Genomic DNA, 16,666 nt, shown 5'->3' with positions numbered 1-16,666 from the left:
CTCTCCCCAGGGAAGGGAATAAGGTAAGCTCAGTGCGAGTAGAGGAAAAGGAAAGCTCATTACCAGCCACACCACTCATGGCGCAGGGAGAGGACTTGTTCCTGTGAGGTCTTGCTGTTATATTTTCGCTGTTTCTATCTCTAGGATAGGCGGCCCAGTCGAGGAAAACAAGAAAAGTTAGAAGAGCCCAAAGTGAGCGGGAATGTTGTCAGGTAGGTGACATTTCTCGGCAGCAGCAGGTGCACATCGGTATCGCTCTTACGTCTCAGTTTCGGCTGTCAGCATTTGGCTTTTTGTTTAATAATTCACTTATTAAGGGGATATATATGTGAATAAATATTATTTACTTTAAAAACATTTTTGCAGTTATAGTTATTAAAGTTGTACTGTTGGAAAATCGCGTGTCCTTGAAGTGGATCTACAGTTGCTCTCAGTTGTTTTATCGAATGTGGCAAAACAAATCAATATGTAGCCTGTTTGTCAAAGACTATTATTACTCTTCCTTTACAGTTACAGTTTTTGTTGCCTTTTCTCTCGAAACCTGCTGTGATGACTAGTCGGGCTGCGTTGATTAACTGATTAGAAAACAGATAAGAGGCAGGCAAAAACATCTCCACCTTTCGTGATTCATTGTTTTCAAACAACACGTACTGTAGATAACAACTTGGAACACCAGCCTGATGCAATGGCTGGATTAAAACACCGGGGACAGCTCTAAATACTGTTATAACGCTTCTAATTGCTGTAGTCTGTGTAGCAGAGGAGGCTACTTTACAAGGCAGAAAGGAAGAAACGTCCCTTAAACTGATACCTGTCTCTTGAATTATGCACAAGGGGATCCTTTTTACCAAATGAGTGGGGTATGTTTTATTTAAAGTGGGAACAAAGGGCAGCAGTGCTTTGGTCAGGGTTGCTGAGAGGAAACCAGACACGGGTTTTGTGCAGCGGCAGAAATTGATGCACTCCTCATGCTGTTGGTCAGATGCTGTGTGAAGGAGGAGGAGCAGCACACTGAGCTCTCTGTGCTGCCGCTGGGATGTGATGCTCAGCCCGCTGGCTGTGCATCCCCACATGCTGCTGCTGTGATACCCGGCCTGCACAGAAACCCTTTTTATCGCATCTTGGATGTGAAATGCATGTATGTACTGCGTCTTGCAAAAGTATACATACATCTTGAACTTTTGTAGCATGTTGAGGAGATAGAACAGTAGGTTTCTATATAATTTATTTGGATTTAATGTGATAGACCAGTATAAAGCAATGCATAATTAAGAAGTGGGAGGGAAAACTGAAAAGTGTGCAGTGAGTTTGTATTCAACCTCCTTCAGACGATGCTTTAGAGTTGGAACTGCAAGTTTTGCACATCTGGAGGCTGATTGTTTCACAAGATCTTCCTTAAAAAATGGCTCAAAGTGAGTCGCACTTGTTGAAGAACTTATTGGTATTGCAGAAGATTCTCAGGTGGATTTTTGTCTGAACTTTACCTGAAATATTCTAAGGTATTTCATCTTTGGCAGCCTGCAACAGGTGCGACCTGTTTTTCTTATTTGGCACACATAACATCTTGCATGCGGGTCAAAATGTTTAATTTTGGTTTTAATGTGAACAGGCCACCTCTCCTTACACAGCCAGCTGCAAACTTCTGGCCTCCTTTGAAACATAACATATACTTTCAACTGTTCAAATAAAGTAAGATTTGTGGAGTGCAAAACTAATCTTGTTCTTCATGATGCTGTCTGCTCACTGATGTTCTCTAAAACACATTTGAGGCTTTTTTGAGGGTAAAATCTGCTTATTCTGTGATTAAGCAGATTTTAGCTTTATTAACTAATTAAATTACTTCTGAAGACAACTTATTGATCTGGATTCATGTTTGTTTTCAGATTTCTGAGGTATTTTTTTATACAAGACACTGCATATTCAACAGGATGCCAGTCAATGGTTGCCACAGAAGCACCTGTTGATTAAAGTCTGTTCCACAGTTAAAACAACCGATACCCCAGTAATGCAAATCCAGTTTATGGAAGTGTATGCACATGTTTTGTAATGTCCTATAGTTGGCGGAGGTGATTAATCCAAGCCTAAGTTGATGTTGCTTTTTTTGTTAGCTTTAAGATTAGAGAAGAAAGAGGCGGAAACAAAAGGTGGAAGTAAATAGAAGGCGACGGCTATAGTAAAATAACAGAAGTCTTGTAAACGTAGCCAGTGGGGTGAAACCCGACCTCTTTCATCAGCCTTGTTTTGAACCATCTCTCTTTATCTAAGGAAAGAAAAAGACAAAACAAATAGAAAAGATATTTGTTCTGTGTAGCCATGGTGCTAGCTTTAGGCTGAGAGGAAGGGGACTGTGTGGTGTGTTTTTCAAGCAGTGGAAAATTACTCTTTGTGCATTTGAGTATGTGGCAGAGACTCGGATGTTTACATTCTTTATATGACCTTTTACTCTGCCCACCTCTGCAGGGATGGCCTGGTCTGGTAACGAGGGATCAGTGGAGATGTGCTGAAATGTTCCCTGATATTTGTCAGGAGCTCTTTCCACTGACAGCTATGGCCGCTGCGTTACTCTGAGCTGAGTAGGATGTAGCAGGAAGGTGTCGTCGCTTTGAATCAGTTAACAGTTCGTTAGTTATGTTGTTCACACCTTCCTGTAATGGAATCCTCTTCTTTTGTACCTGCCTGAAGTTTTCAGGAAATAAACACGTCTTCAAGGTGATAAGGAAGGAGCAGAAGCGGAGCATAACTCAAACTGCCTCCAGACATTCAGAATAAATGAATCATTGATCATATTAAGTGTAAACCAGTTCAGTGGGATTAAATTCTGCTGCTGTTATTGCTGGAAACGGGATACACTGAAATGATAAAATAAGATTTAGTTGGTGCTTGTTTGATAACGTTAAAAGTAAAGAGCTCTTGTCTGATCAAAGTCCTCCAGACACATTATCAGCTGCATGAAACATACGGGACGTTTTACCTGCTCATTCTGGTAGATTATGTCATGCAGAAGTTACTCGTTTAGATCTTTGTGACGCCATGGTGATACTGTCACCTAATAATTAAACGGAAGAGAGCATGGAGGTTAGTCATCAGCTTTGATGGCCGTTCATCAGCTGATTGTTTGACGATAACGTCCTTGGAAAAGGCAGATAAAAAGATTGATGCTTGTTGTAGAAGTTAATGAGTGCATACGTGCCGTTGCTACAATGTAAGGTGACATCACTGTAGTAGCTACTGCAAAGGTTATGTCCAACACTGACGAGAAGAAGAAGAGCAGCTTATTTGATTCTGTTGAGTGAGGTCAGAATCCGATGTCGGCTGGCATATTCAGGGTGCAATTTCTCTGCAGGATGAATAAATGATTAAAATACCACGGAAAAGGTTAACCAGCTGGGCGAATGGAAACCATCGTCTTTTTAATTTTCAAAGGGTTTATTGTTGTGCACTTTGCCCACCCTGTTCTGAGTAGGTTTAAGTTTCCCCTTACTTCCTCCTTCTGCCCATTCACGTCACTAAAATATGAACTCTCTCTTCTATACGGTCCATTTTTTGTCTTTTTTTCTGCATTTCAGGGTCTGTGAAACCTGAGTTTGTTCACTCACTCGCCTTTTATTGTGATCTATTATGAGACCCTCCCTCTTTTGTCAAGTGAGCAGAAAGGCTCCTTAAGCCCATATATAGCACAAGAATGAGGAACATAAAGAAGAAAAATGGCCGCCAGTGGTTATTTTTGAAAAATACAAGAACTCCTCAGGATATTGAGTTTGGTTATGTGTCAGTGCTACCTTGGGCCTCTCCTTCCCTGTTGTTTGGCTATTTTAGGCCCCCCCTTGTGGTTTGGCAGGATCATATAACACAATAGTGCATGAATGGGTTAAAAACCACACAATTTTTGATCATTTTACCTACTTTTAAATTTATATGATCTATTTTATATGGAACCGTTTGTCAAGATTTACATTTTTATCCATTTGAGTTAGTTTACATTTATCTTTACTTAGATTTTTTCCATATATTAGAATTAAACATTGAAAAACAGCTGTGTTTTTGTTTACTCCACATTACATGTCCACACCTGTTATCACTACTTTAGTTACACAATACTAAAATAACTGTTCTTGAGTTTTGAGTGTTCAAGAATTTCTGTTGAAAATGTCCATAAATATATCAACCATTACTTATAGAGCACTTTTCATACAATCATTTGTCTGCATGTTAAAACAAACAGAAATAAAAGACATAATGAAAATTGGCACGCAAAGTAATTTTGAATAAACTGTAACTCGATGAATAAAAACAGGACAAAAATGTGCAGGTAGGAGCTGAGCAGTGAGTCAGTTAAATTAGAGCTTTGGTTGCTTATTTTGTTATCTTGTAATGCCACACTAAATATAGTAAGCATTTCTGTTGTTTTCCAACCAAGGTTCGTGTGACAATTCTGGCTCCAGCCCTTGAAAATTCTTATAGTATTTTTTTTTCCTGTAACTATAAAGAAATGCACTAAATAAAGAATACTACTACTGAGTAGAATACAAAGCAAAAAGTCAGTTTATACACCAGAAAGCAAAAGTTTTGTTCCTTCCCAAGTTGCAAAGTCCAGGATTTGCTTTCTTGTGATGTTTAATCTTTTGATTAATTGTTTTAGACCTCCTCTTCACAAACATTACTTTTCCTCCTCCTCCTCCTCCACCTTCGTCTCTCCACAGAGGTGGGAAACCTTCATTGGCAGCAGTAAAATGACTCCATTGTGATCCGGTCTCCCAAAATTAACCACGGTGGCAGATGATGTGCTGCACAATGAAGATTAGAAATCACTTGACTCCTGAGTGTGATTATGGGCGCTATTAGGTTGCTGTATTAGTTTCAAAAGCAAGACTGTTAAAACTGAACACCAGGTAATTTAGGTGTCATTTCATCAGACCCGATAGATTTGTAACAAAAGGTGTGGGTGGATTTAGCAATTATTGGCCCATTAGACACACATTTGTTCTTTCTCTCCAATGTCTGTTTTATAAGATGATCTAGATAGAGGTGGGCTGAATAGGGAAAAGTCCATGCTGCAAAATATGAAAGAATGCAAGTATTCTGAATAAAACAACGTATTTCTTTGCTATTTTTACTTTAAACTTTGTGCAGAATAAAGGATAAACTTTTGACCAGGTTTTTGAGCCAGTTCAGAAAACACTATCTAGAACTACAGTGACTTTTGTTTTCCTAAATAATAAAATCATTTCCGCCTTTGTGCCAAGAATGTTAATGATTCCCTTCACCTGTGACAAAGTTGAAGAAAGTAGACCATAGGATAAAGGTTATTTTTTAATTCATCGTCAGTATGTGAGCATTAAAGTCCACTATCATACCCGCTGAGAGCTAAAGTCTCTGCTCTGTTTGTGCTGAAGCTAAATAATTCATAATTTAGATGTGACACGTAGGGTGAAAGCCAGCACATACCTTACATGATTGAAAATGGAAAACACTTAAGTATGAGGTAATCCTTGGGTTGCACTCTATAATTAATTTCATATTCTGACGCTAACCTTAAGGTAAAATATACCCACACAAGGGAGGATTTTCTAAATCTTTTCACACAAACCTAAACCGTCAGGCCTTAGAAAAACAGTGAAATGAAATACATAGAGATTTTATCAGGCCACATTTTATTTTAATTGGTCTGCATTTTTCTCATCTCATATTACACTTTAACGAGTGAAAGACCATATGTGACTCCTTTAACAGCTGCTGCCTGGCTTAAATAAATGCAATCCACAACCATGTACAACATAGTGACTAGGATAAACTCTGCTTAGACAGTAGAGTCACTGTTTACTTTGATTGCTGTGACGTTTCACAACGTTTTAGGAACTGCAGAAGCAGATGTGCTGCAACATCTTTTTACGCACTGGAGAAACTTAAAGAAAACACTCGGTACTCCTCTGACCGGAGGTAACTGATCCTCCTCAGAGGAATGAGTGGGAGTCGGTGGAGATAAGGAGGAAATGGGCTCAGAAAAGTCAGATGATTGGATTTGGAAGAATAATAGGTGGACAGCAGTTTATTTGCTGTAGATCTACTCTGGAAGTGATTGCTTACTTCTAACAATTTCTATTTTTTTCATGATCTATCAATCCTTCAGTCATATTCTTAGACCACTAGAAATTGTCACCACAAATTCATTTGGGTCTTTTGTATTTATTCTTCCATAAATGTGTTTAAAAAGAACATAAGGTTCCAGAAATTTGAGTCTGAAAAGTATGGAGTCTTGATTTGAAAAATGTATAGGAATCCTGCCAAGTTGATCTGAATTAATACAAAACTAAAGGGGAAATTTGCTTATTTGTTGCTCACATTTAGAATTTTTCAAACGTCCTGGGAACATCTCAGAAGCTAAGCAATCTCTGATCCAATCAGACACACGTCTGACACGCCTGTTCTCCATTCTGCCGCTGACTTCTCAGTCAGCCATGTCAGGGGGGTGTGGGAAATGTGAGTGCTAATTGTTAGCTCTTACACTATCTCTGTGTCTGCCTGGTGGATTGGTTTGCAATTCAAATCTCCCATCCAACACTGAGAAAACATTTCCTTGTTGTCCTGAAGGTGCAGCCCTATAGGGCAGCCCATTGTACATCTGGGCTCTCCACTTCCTGCTTCCTAAAGTATCCTGGCTGGTGTAAGAAGGCATATTACAGAAATGTCTGATGCTTATATCACACTATGCCATATAAACTGATTTTTCAGAGCTTATGGTCTCTTCATTTTTTGGTATTTTTCCTATTTGGGCTTTTGTCTGCAAGATACTTGGTTTTTAATGCTTCATAGTCTGATAGATAGCGAAAAAAAAAGTAAACTTTGCCAAGTATATCTGCATTTACAGACAATAAGTGTGTGCTGTGTTTATAGTAAAGATGTTGGGATCTTTGGGTACTCGACAACAATCTTTTTTTTTTTTTTACTATAATTGCCCGATGTTAGACCAGTCGGGCCATGCGAGGGATGTGATTGGACCCCACTTCTACATCTTGTTTTGTTCTGTAAAGAACAAAACAACTCCCCCAGGGGATCCAACAATTACGAGAGGGGAAAACGCCTACATTCAATAATGTAGAGTTTCTAAGGGGAATTGGATGGAGTGTTTTAAAATTGTTTCTCTAGATATAAAAAGAGTAAGGTTTCATGTGGTGTTCTGATTAACTTAAACCTAACAGTGAAATTGTTTTCCTGAAGGGTTTTTAATTAAGGGCAGTGGCTTACAGTTGCAAGTCATGCGCTCATAATTGGTGCTTAGGCATCTGCAAAAATCGGCTGTGGCACGTCATTAGGTTGGCACGTCTTCCCCTGCATATTCTTCTCACTTTGGGATTAAATATGTAATGTCATTATGTAAGAGGTATTGACTCTAAATCTTTGTCCTTATGATATAACAACTTCAAGATGGGCTTATTTTTCCAGTCTGGTTGTGGGAGGAGAGCTATTTGATGACAAAACAAAACTGAGCTATGTTCAAATATGTCTGGGGAAAAGGTGGTTTAGACCGACAGCCCTCTCAGCTAGCATTAGAGCTCAGCGGGGATTATTCACTGATATCTGATATTTAATGCCGTGACTTCATACTGCTGGGTTTGTGCTGCATGCAAATGTTTGTTACATCATTGTTCTTTCATCAGTTATCAATGGTGAGTGGTGAGAACATTGCACAGGTATCTGTATGAGAACAGTGGTGTACAAGGCAAAGGTTATTATAGTTAACTAATGAAAACTGATGGTGAGAAAATATTTTCGTTAACTGAAATAAATAAAAACGGTAACTAATGGTGGAAAACCATAACTAACTGAAACTATATTTTGCGTTTATAAAACTAAATAAAACATGCACATTTATGAATATAATTAGCCTTTAAACTGATGTGAAATAAAAAAAATGTTCCCATCAAGCAGCTGTTGGTAAGTTACAGCACTCCATAATTCTCCTGGCGGCGCTTGCGTTGGTCTGCAGAATGGCAACAGCAAAAGTCGGGAGAAAACGCCATAATCAGTTATTGTTCAACAATAGTTGAATACATTTTTTAAAAATGGTATCATTGCTCAATCGATGCGTACATAATCACAATACTATACTTTGACCTTTTTGAATTCTACACCTAAAATTTACTCAAAGTATGAAAAAAACTAAAACCACTTCTATAACTTATAAAAATGTAACTCAAAGCTGAACAATATTTAACTAATAAGTAATAAAAACTAGCAAACACTCTTTAAAATTACAAATGAAACATTACAATGAAATAAAACTAAACTAAACCCCAAAAACTACTCAAACTTATTCTGTGCTTTATTAAGATTTTCTGTGATAACTCATCCTATTGTAAGATGAACAAGTCAGGAAGCTCTTGAAATAGAAAGGACCACTTTAACAAATCCAGAAAAACATGGCTGTCTACCTGAAGTGGCAGGCCTGACGAGGGGAGCCTTAAGAAAAGTAGACAAGAGACACAAAGTAACTCTGGAGGAGCTGCAGAGATCCACATATTACTGGGGACATGGCCAACATTCAGAAGTTACTTTATTTAGGAAAAACAAGCAAAAAAGAAACTTTTGCTTGCATGCAAAACACTTAAACATACAATCAGAGCTACAAGATAATGATTTAGATCAGAGAATAGACAGGAGCTGGGCACACTTTTCTACAAAATCCCAACAAAATACATGAGTTTATGGCTTTATTGTAACAAACTATGAACTACATCAGGGTTTCTGAAAACCACTGTAGGGCACTGTATGTGAGAACACGTTGTCCGACTGAGTGGGGCCATTGTGTAACTGCTAACTGCCCAAAGCTCGGCTGTGTTAGGTAAACAGCAAACACAAGTATGCGAGTGTGGGGAGGGGGAGGGGGAGGGTTAATCTTTGAATAATATTTGCATATTTGGTTTTTACCAGTCAAATGGAGGCCTGTGTCCTGATTATGAAAACCTGTGTGCGTTGCCTGCCTTACCTGCTCCACCAGCACATTCTTTTCAATGTTCTTCTGCCAAGCCCCCAAACTTTCAGAGATAACCCACTAGTCACCATGTTGCCATAAAGTGTTATGTGTTTGGCCTGCTGATATATTTTGTCACTCTGTTTGCTTAGCCAGCAAAGATAGCACATTGTTTGGCTTTATAGTGCTTATTGTGTCAGATTTTGAAATTGTCTAACAAGCTTATCACAGTTTTTGTCATGGACAATTGTGGAAATGAAACAAAAAAAAGGTTTTGTAATGGACATACTTTTATGGGAAATGAGGTGTTTTCCACTGGGGGACCATGTGGTTCAGTGGTAGAAACTGAGCACCATTTAAAGAGCCCCTGGTTCTCAACGCCGCTGTCCCACGTTTGATTCCCAGTTCAGTCCATTTACTGCATGTCCTAAATATTTAGGACATTGTCTGCATATTTTTAGTAACTTTTTTCTAAGCTACCGATAAGCAGGGAATAACTGCGGCCAAAAAATGGGTGTTTAGTGTTTTTGGCATAAGATAAATAAATATATAATTTTATTTTGATCTTCATCTTCGGTTTTAACATGTTTGGGGCTTGCACAGTATGACGATCTTGAGTGAAATATTTCTTCTTAATTTTAAACAGAAAATGAATAGGTATTCCTACTGTAGCTGAAAAGTATTACATATAGATTATTACAGTTGGGAATAACAAAAACCACAAGAGATGAACTCCAACCACCCTTTGCTTGTGGAAGGATAAGCTGGTACAGATTACTGTTGTATATTATTTTAATTTTGATACATATATGCAGAAATCTAAAATAAATACCCAGCAAAATAATGGATTAGTATTCAAGCACATATTGCATAGAATAATAAATCAATTTGACAATGTGCTTTTAGAGTAACGCCGATATAAGAAGCTATTAGCCGCCACAGTCAGTATTACAGTTGTATGACAGATTCCATGTTTTTGGTGGTTGGAAATGTTCCCTAACTGCTGATTTAATTTTTCATGTCAGCTTAGAAAAGCTGCGGTAGTTTTCGATCAGCCAACTTGCCAGCAGTGTGCAGCAACTGGCTGGGGAGCACATTACTCTATGCTCTGTTCAGCCAGAGAAAACTCCGCTTACACATTTGTTGAGTAGCTGAGCTTCACATACTCGTTGAGGCCAAACAGCTACCGGTGTAACTGATGTCCTCCCTTCTTAGTACGCCTGTATGCTCTACAGCAAAACCTGCTAAACCTCCAGTAAAAATAATTTTGGAATCGGATCAGGGATTTAGTTTTGGGTCCTGATTCATAACCGTCTGGGGAACCACTGTATATGAGGGGCTGTGTATAAGGCTGGCATGAAACGGTCATAAACATGACACCCATCAGGAACATGGTGGTGTCTTCATGAATGTTTATGACTGTTGTCATGAAGTGTAATTTGGTAAATAATGACACTTTAAGTGCAAAGTTGCATTAAAATGGGTTTCTAAGTGTCAACTTTGCATTAAAAGTGTTATTATCTGTTTATTATTTACATTTCCAGTCGGATTAATCTGTGTTTGAATCATGTTTTAAATCAGTTGGTACTTTTCTGAAAAGCCTAGCATGGATCCTGCAGAGTCACAGAGTCACTGCCGTCATAGAGGGAGCACAGGGGCCTTTGTGGGTGAGTTTCTTTGTGTCTGTGGTCAGCTGGTCTGAGGGCAGTTCATTGTGCAGCAGGACAGAGATGGTGGCTGCTGGAGGCTGAGCTAACTGCTGCAGCTCTGACAGGCAGAATCCTCAGAAGACGTCTCAGTTGATTAGCTTTTAAACTTTAAACAGGCAAATTAATTCATTAACCAGACAAGTTTAAAGTGTAAAAAAAATGGTTTTAATGTTTTTAGTATGTTCTAACCTCGTCACCTTTTATTTCTTAATAAATATGGTTTAATGGTAAAGATTATAGTTTTATCATGATGTATTTTAGATGTACTTTTGATACAAATATTCACTCAAACAATTTATATGTTTAAAAAGGATTAGACTAATCAAAAATGAAAATAAATGAATCTTCACAATCTTCACCCCAAATGTAGAAGGATAAAGTTAGCATATCAACCTCCCTGTTTATTCCTCAGACAAAAGGTGTATCCAGCTGATAGGTCAAGGCTAACTAAAGAAAGCACTTGAAACTCTGAATCAACAGGGTTTCTCCAGAAGGATAAACTTTTTTCTGAATGATGGAGACTTGCCCGTTTTTAAACAGGAAGTGGTCAGTTGTTATTGTGCCTGCTGTCTCCTGGGCTTCCCTCTGGGGCAGGCTTCTCTTTGCTCTCACTCTTCCAATATATTTTCCTTATACATGCACCAGCCAGGCTTTTCCTGATTTCCAAATCAGTGTCTTATTCATTTAAAATTGAAAAAATGTGCCTCGAGGACATGCTATTTGGTATTTAAATGGTGGATTAAAGAGAACTTCTTAGCTTTGATGTGTTGGACTTGTTGGGAAACCCCCCAGTTTTTCCAGTTGACTGCTAAATGAGGCTAATTCTGGTTTCTGGCCATTAATTGACACATTTCTAATTTGTTGTGTTCATTCATTTAATTCTGTACATCATGATGTAATTTGTTGTCATGATTTTGAAACATGAACCAAATGTAATAAATGTCACCTTTTAATTAGTATTAGATTTTTTTTTTTTTTTACTCCAAAAGACATGCACGTTTACATCAAATGCCCTTTTACACACAAATAAAACCCGGCGTCCTGCAGCTGTGAGCTATTCCAGTACTGAGGAATTTCTGCAGTATCCAGTTAAACTCGCTGTGGTCGGATCAGGTTGCAAACCCCTGGGGGTCTTTAATACAAAAGTAATTGTGTTCGCAGAGGCCGGATGATTGTAATAAGTTTGTCATTCACCGAGTCTTGTGCTCATTTCTCAGCAAGGGATAATGTAGTTCCTGGTTAATGGTTGACCAAAGATGATACAGAAAAACGCTATTTATACACTTTTGATTACCCCGTTGTGTCGTGATTGTGTTGCTATGTAACCATGCTGATGGCACTTTGCATCGCTGCAAAGACAGAAAAAAAACATATTGTCACAGTTAAAAGTTAATGCATTCTGAGAAGTTTTGTAAATATCGCTTTGTCCAGCAACCTGCAGCGACTAAATAAAGTAGAGTAAAGGTCTCTGTTGCTATTTGGGCCAGATCAGGCCAGGAATGCAGAGCTTATTAGACTGTGACAGCTTGTCTTGGTCAGCTAGAGATTTTAGACACTGATGTGAGCACTGCCCAGCAACTGGAAGCCATGGTTTCTCTCTGAAGCATACATGATGCAGACATAATTAAATCATTTTTTCCTGTGTTGGCAATGACTTTGGAGGGAAAACTGTTGCAGGTGTTGGTGCCTTTCCCTTTCCACACTGCCAGAGGCTTTGCTCTGTGAGCTCTCGACGTCCCACAACTTCCTGCTTTGCTTAACCGGCTTCCTCTGTTTCTGCTGGATTAGGAAAAGGAATTACGTCTTTAAGGGCTTATTGGAAACTTGATGTCAGAAGTAATGTCATAGCTGGACATTTTGAAATTTAAACTGGCTGTTCTAACAGTTTTTTAGTAGGTAAAAGTTGTGTGAGATCAGCCACTTATCTGCCAGCAGTCATATAAAGTTCTTTAAAGTTCTTCTTTGTTGCTCTTCCTGCTATGGTTGTCATCTCCAGAAACTCATGAGTCACGATGACATGATGAGGAGTGTGAGTTTAGATTTACACTTGTTTCTTTAGTTTGTTTCCTCTGCTACGCCTGGCTCCTATTTTCCTTCATGTTGTGCAATTAAGGATCTCCTTTCAGTAGATCTGAAAGGAACTCCAATCCACCCAACTGATGAAATTTATCAGTAAAAAGGAGGTATAAGTTTCCAACAGCATATATGACTTTTTCTTTATTTCTTTTTATCTTTTTTCATGGATTCATTTAGGTAAATTACTCTTCTAACTGGAAACATTTCTTTGCATTATGTAGCGCTAATGACATTAAAACATACCTGGACATTTTAAAATTTAAATATTTCTCATACAGAGGAACTCTGTTTCACAAAAACCCATCTAGCTGCTGCTAGTATTAATTTATTCAACTACATACAGTTTAAAGATACCCTCCGACTTTTATGTTATTGTGACGGTATTTTTTTGTACCTTTTTAAAAAAGCATATGGTGGTAAAAAAGTGTGGTTTACACAGAGAGAGAAGAATACCATAATACCATAGAGCATGACTTAATACTGCTAAAAGTTTGCATCTGATTCCAGCCTCATATCTGTGGTTTAAATATAAAATTATATCTGAACGATGTTGCATCATAAAACAGAAAGTCGTAGATTACCATTTAACAATTCTCCTTAATCTGTTTCCAGTTAATTCCTATTCCTTAAAACATAAATATAAAAAAAGATTCAGTTATTTTATTGAAATTTTTTGGGTATGTCTGATAGTTTGTTTATTTTATAAATATTGTTAAAATCTCATCTCATTTTCATGAACCGCGTTGCATTCAGTCTTGCATCATGAGCCGAGTGTGTTTAATCTTTAGGTTTCTCTCTCCTCCAGGCACCATGATGCATCACTTATCTTGGTGATGTAGCTTCTGCTCTTCTCGTCTCTTCCAAACACATTCAGCTTTCATAAATAAGCATTATGCTGAAGCGGGCCAGTGGTTGTTGACACTGTCCTACCAGTAACAAAACCTCTGCAGAGCTGAGCACCAGCTTCAATAGCAAACAATAGAGAAGGCAACAAGGGTCTTTGTTGAACGCTGAACGGACACAGGAGTTCAGGCAGCTCATATTGTTATCGAGTGGGTTTGAAGCACGTAACAGACTGAACAGTGTTCTGTTTGAAGGCAGTGGTTTACGGGATGGTTTAGCTCTGAGTGCAAGTAATTCATGACATTTAAAAGACTTACTAGTGTTTGTTTCAAATGTGTCTCGAGTCAGAAGGAGGCTAGGAATATTGGCATTATTGTATTATTAATTTAAAGGGTTTTTTTAGTGCAACAAGTGTCTTTAAACATTATACATGGGAAGTGCTGTGTAATTTATGTCAGTCTTACTTTATTAAGTGAACTAAATTGATATTAGAGAATGTGAAGGTGAGTGGTTTTTGCTTGACACTATGTTGTATGTCGACACTTTTATTTTGAAGTATGACAAAAGTATGAGTTTGGCTGATTAGTTAGCATTGATCATCCTTATTTTAAGCTCTAGAATACTGGTCAAACCCAAACTAGATAAATATACAGAGATCTGAAACACTCGACTGCAGCAGGCAATATTTGAACCTTTGCCAAAGAAACTGGAAGATAGAAAATATTTCTATTTTCAGACTTTGTATTTTCTGTCCAGTGCACCAGTAAATTGACAAGCCAATAAATTTGGCCTGTCAATTAAATTTGTCTTTCTACACATGGATGATAAACAGTGGTTCCCCCACTATTGCTGACTCATTGTATTTTGGGACTTTTCATACAAAATAATCGGTATTGGCAGGTCAAGCTTTTTAAAGACAAATGATATGCCATTAGACTGCAATTTGTGCACCCCTGCTATATAGTTCTCTAAAAGATCAATTAATTCATTCACATTCATGCATGCATTTAAAGCATGTCTGCTTTTATCTGTTTGTTTTTAACTACAGCAATCTGAGATGTTAAGCGTGGAAAAGCACAGAATCTTAGCGTAAAATGTGCATATAACTGAATTCTTTTATTTATTTATTTTATTTGAACCACTTTACAATTAAATACATGCAAAACTGCAATACTGGAATGAATTATTAGAATCTGATTAGGGTTTTTAAAAGACATATTTAGATCTTTGAAATATTTACTGTATTTATGAAAACTCAATATTGTTTTCCATTAAATGTTGCTGAAATCTCCCCCGTCTCATTCCTGTTAACCCATTGCATTTACACATATTTAGCTTAGATTATTAGGATATGTAAAAGTCCAGCAGTTTTTAGAAACTTTCGAGACACTAACATGAATTGTACAGGAAAACCACTAACTAACCTTGAGGAACAGAAAAAATTAGGATCATTTTGAGGAACAGCTAGTTTTATGACTTTTTTCCCTATGTGGGGTGGAGACTGGAAGGTCACCCATACACCCACTCGCCGTTATCCCCCTCCTCCCTTCCTCAGTCCTCCCTCCTGCCTTGGCTAGTCTCCATGCGCCAGGCTCAGGGCCTTGGGAATGAATGGTGCCCCGGCTCTGCTCCGTCTTTGAAGCCAGCCAGGAATGCGAGGCCTCTCTTTTTTTCACCCCTTTCTCTCTCTCTCTGTTGTTCGGGCAGCCAGCAGCACTAGCAGCTATCGGCAGCAGTGAAATATTCCCTCTGCTGCGCTCATTGTGCGTCTGAGAGCCGGACGTCATCGGCTGGCCAATCAGTGGCTCCCACTAGGCAGCCTCAGGTCTCTGTGGGGGGAGAAGGGACCCACTTAGAAGTCTTCCCTCTCACACTTGCCTCTCCTGGTAACTTGCTCCGGTCGTACTTTGGAAGAAGGCGGAAATAATTTGGTTCATCTGCATGCAGGAACCAACAAAAGAAATCTTTCCTTTTCAGACGGGAATGAGGGAAGTCAGTGGCTTAGCCTTAAAGCTTTGGTGAGTTTTTGTTTCTTGTTTCCATCTTTAACTGCAGCCTGTTGTACACAAACTTTTTATTAAGTTCATTTTGCAAACTGTTGAAATCGAAGCAGCTCCCAGTACGTTTAGGAGTTTGCGTCCGTCTGTCCAGTCTCCCGACTTATCTCTGCTCTCTGGCTGTCATTGTTCACTTCTCCTGTCTCTTGTTGTGGTTTGCGTGTGAGAGTATTTGTCTGGGCTGGTCACCCTTTGCCTCACCCTCCCTCCCCCACTTTGCTCCCCTCTGTACATTTTGTCAGTGCCTGTCCCCTCCATCACTTCCACTTGAGCGCTCCTCTGTTTGGCCGCCTCTCTCTGTTCTCAGAGAGGAGAGAGAGAGGCTGGAAACTCTCGATCAGAGACACCGCAGATCAGAAGCCTCTTCATAAATTCTTCCAGTTCCCTTTAACACTTTTCTTGGAAGACTCTCATTATGCGAGTTTTGTGTGTAAACAAATTGACCACCTTGCATCATGTTTAGTGCAGGTTTGCAGCCTCCACAGACTTGGCAGATCTAGAAGGAAATACTGATGTTGATATGCATAGCAAGAGTTGTCCTCATTTTCTGTGTATAGGAAAAACACATACAAATCTCGGTCATTTTGACCCGAGGACAACAGGAGGGCTAAAGCATAACAGGGAAAACATTTATTTATCATAAACCAGAAAACAAACTAATTCAACTGATTCAGGATGTGAACAACAAGATGTCTTGTTCCCATCACTAATATAATAATAATATTGATTCTGCTAAGTCACTGTTTGATAACTAGTTGGTGTCTCTTTGTTTTACCAGCAACATTTACTTTTGTACATGCTTGATAAGCATCAAGCTTCAAACGTTTAAACAGCAAGTCATGGGAAGGCATTTGGGTCAAGAGAGTCCTGTTATTAGAGTCTTAAACCCATCATTAGCTTGCTGGAGCTCATCTCAGTACCAACAATGGGTTCTTTGGATATCTGGTAATGACAGAAGATTTCCATGTAGCGCAATATTGCTTAAGTACTGGCAATGTTTTAACTAAATTGTG

The 16,666-nt window shown here is 38.6% G+C and overlaps 1 protein-coding gene across 6 annotated transcripts in view; it reads left to right on the top strand.

The window, feature by feature from the left end:
• The window catches only part of shroom1 (shroom family member 1), a 30,896-nt gene continuing 14,230 nt past the window's right edge, over positions 1–16,666 (top strand). For 3 of the 6 annotated variants that reach the window (XM_081615630.1, XM_081615632.1, XM_081615628.1), the window contains exon 1: positions 2–212. The gene's annotated coding sequence lies outside the window, so the exon portion shown is untranslated. Of the gene's footprint in view, positions 213–14,812; positions 15,615–16,666 lie in introns of those variants that run through there. The other 3 variants (XM_081615631.1, XM_081615629.1, XM_081615633.1) reach the window with 2 other exon arrangements.

This window comes from Poecilia reticulata, chromosome 14, assembly GCF_904066995.2.
Source record: "Poecilia reticulata chromosome 14, P_reticulata-male-v2, whole genome shotgun sequence".
Classification (NCBI taxonomy): Eukaryota; Metazoa; Chordata; class Actinopteri; order Cyprinodontiformes; family Poeciliidae; genus Poecilia; species Poecilia reticulata.
This window is presented reverse-complemented; position numbering and strand designations above follow the sequence as displayed.